Source organism: Orycteropus afer, unplaced genomic scaffold (assembly GCF_000298275.1).
Source record: "Orycteropus afer afer isolate SDZICR_OR568_19922 unplaced genomic scaffold, OryAfe1.0 scaffold00099, whole genome shotgun sequence".
NCBI classification, from domain to species: domain Eukaryota; kingdom Metazoa; phylum Chordata; class Mammalia; order Tubulidentata; family Orycteropodidae; genus Orycteropus; species Orycteropus afer.
In genome coordinates, this window is record NW_006921686.1 from 345816 (window position 1) to 349095 (window position 3280).

Genomic DNA, 3280 nt, shown 5'->3' on the forward strand with positions numbered 1-3280 from the left:
GGAGTTGATTGCCAGTCTCATCATGGGGCATACTACCACCAGCTGCCCAGCCACTCAACCAGGCCCAGGCACGTTGACCCACAAACATGACTACCACACTGACTATCTTGTTATCTGACATTTCATATTTATGACAACTTCAAAAAAATTCTCAGACAGTGCCTCTGATAGTCCCAGCCTCACACAAGGCCGTGGCCCAGCTCAGGGCATCCTGCGTGGGCCACCCCCAAGAACGTACCGGAGGCCAGGCCTCACAAAGGGTGGTAAGGAGTGTATTAGTTTCCTGTTGCTGCTATAACAAATCACTGCAAACATAGTGGCTTAGAACAACACAAAGGTACGATCGTACAGGTCTCCCTGGGCTCAGATCAAGGGGCGTGCAGGGCTGTGTTCCTTTCTGGAAGCTGTAGGGACAAATGTCTCCTGGGCCTCTCTAGCTTCTAGAGGCTGTCTGCATCTTCAGTTAAAGACACACGCTTGCTGGGAGGCAATGGTGAAGCAGCCCAGCTGTTAACTGAAAGGTTGCCTACCATGGAGCTGATTACCAGTTTCATCATGGGGTCTCTCATGCCCCTGCACATCCACTGAATAGACCAATACTACAAGGCCCTGACTGAATGTTGTATTTTACAATAGTATTTTGTTGCGTTTTTGGTGAAGGTTTGCATAGCAGTTCAGGTGCCGCTAAAAGGGAAAGGGGGAGCTCTGGTAGCGTGGTGCCTAAGGCACTAGACTGCTAACCAGGAGGCTGGAGGTTCAAATCCACCAGCCACTCCTCGGAAGGAAGGTTGGGCAATCTACTTCCGTAGTGATACTGCCTCGGAAACCCAAGGAGGGGTTGCTAGGAGTCAAGTCAAGTCAATGGCAGTGACTTTGGTTTGGGCTTTGCTTCCAGTGGGTGTGGTTTGGGCTTTGCTCCCATAAAAACTGACAGCCTTGGAGACCCTGTGGTGCAGTTCCACTCTGTCCTCTAGGGGCGCTGTGGGTCAGAATCCCCTCCAGGCACTGGGTTTGGTTTGGGCTTTGCTTCTGTGAAGGTAGGAGCTCTGGTGGTGCAGTGCCTAAGGCACCTGACTGCTAACCAGAAGGCTGGCGGTTCAAACCCAGCAGCTACTCCTCGGAAGGAAGGTTGGGCAATCTACTTCCGGAGTGATACCGCCTCGGCAACCAAAGGAAGGGTCACTATGAGTCAGGTCCGACTCAATGGCACATAACAACAACAACAACAACAAAAGGGCAAGGAGGCCACATCTTCTGACCTCCTCTAACCCCACAAGAGGAAAACAGAATCACTATCAGTAGCTCAACGCCCATTACTGTGAGGCCAGACATGCTACCTCTCTCCAGCCCTTTCCCCAACCCTGACACCAACTATTCCTCCTTCAGCACCCACCACCTTTCTGCTGGGTTCGATAATTCGCTTCAGTGGCCACACAGAACTCACAGATTATGGGTTTTTTTTTTTTAGGGAAGCACCAGGCTACAATTCAAGTTCAGGAAAAACGTTCAGTCTCTCAGCCCGCTGTCTCTCAGCCAACAGTCTCTCACAGTCTCTCTTCCAGCAGCACGTGTCCCTGGGTGTCTCTCTCTGCAATGCGTGTCTCTTGCGTCTCTTTCCCAGCAGCACGTGTCTCTCAGGAGTGTGACTCTTTCAGCAGCACGTCCTTCTCAGCCAGAGGTCAGAGAGAGACTTCTGCCTCTAGGAGGCCTCCTTTTGAGCCTGGCACAGTGGCCAAACTAGCCAATCATAACATCAGAATTCTAAGCACCTGAGAGAGAGTGAACTTCCCAGAACATGGCTTTGTGCCATGCCCAACAGAAATACCCCAGGTGGATAACTTACAATCAGGAGCTCCTCAGTTGCTCATGGCAAATTCCACCACGGAGTTTACAAAGACTTAAAGGAACTCTGGTAGCATAGTGCCTAAGGCACTTGACTGCTAACCAGGAGGCTGGTGGTTCAAACCCACCAGCCACTCCTCGAAGGAAGATGGGGCAATCTACTTCCATCGTGATACTGCCTTGGAAACCCAAGGAGGGGTCGCTAGGAGTCAAGTCAAGTCAATGGCAGTGACTTTGGTTTGGGCTTTGCTTCCAGTGGGTGTGGTTTGGGCTTTGCTCCTATCAAGACTGACAGCCTGGGAGACCCTGTGGTGCAGTTCCACTCTGTCCTCTAGGGGCGCTGTGGGTCGGAATCCCCTCCAGGCACTGGGTTTGGTTTGGGCTTTGCTTCTGTGAAGGTAGGAGCTCTGGTAGCATAGTGCTTAAGGCACTTGACTGCTAACCAGGAGGGTGGCGGTTCAAACCCACCAGCCACCCCTCGGAAGGAAGGTTGGGCAATCTACTTCCGTAGTGATACTGTCTCAGAAACCCAAGGAGGGGTCGCTAGGAGTCAGGGCTGACTCGAGGGCACATAAAAACAACAAGAACAACAACATAGCTAGAAAAGCCACACCAGGTAATTTACTACACAGCAGGTGCCCATTCAACAATTTTTAAACAAGTGGTTCAGGGACACTGGTTCCATTCTCCACCGTGCACGAACCTCCTCATGATGCAGTTCTGCCTGTCCCCTAACTGTCCATTTATACAGATCATTTCTAAGGGTTGTTTATGCAACTGGTAAGCTTGACAGATGAGCTAATGTCTCTTCCACCCCGGCCCCAGACAAAGAGCAGGCTCGCTCCCTGTTGGGTGCACAGCAGCAGACCCTGCGAGATCCATGTTCTTCTGTGATACAACCCCATGCTGCAGGCATCCAAATAGGCCCTCTGTCTTGCCCTCTTGGGACTTGGGCATCAAAGGGAGCTGATGCAAACACATGGATGCTCCCATTGCTTGCTGTGCAGTGATGACTAAGTTCTTTCTTTTGGAACCAGGAGTCTTGTGCCTTCTGTCAGCATCTTCAAGACAGAACAGGTGAGCCTGCAGGTCAGATGAAATCAAATCCCAGATCTGACAGTTTTGGAGACGAGGATGGTATGCTGATGGGTATCGTGTTATGGTGTCCCCCCCAAAAATATGCATTGTAAAAGTTAACGCCTATACCTGTGGACGGAATCCCATTTGGGAACAGGGTTTTTTTTGTTATGTGATGTGTTATTGTTTGTTGTGTTAGGTGGATGAGGCCCATATCAAAGTGTTGTTTGTTGTTGTTATTTGCCATCGAGTCGGCCCCGACTCATTGCGACCCCTCCTTGGGTTTCTGAGGCAGTATCACTACGGAAGTAGATTGCCCAACCTTCCTTCTGAGGAGTGGCTGGTGGGTTTGAACCGCCAG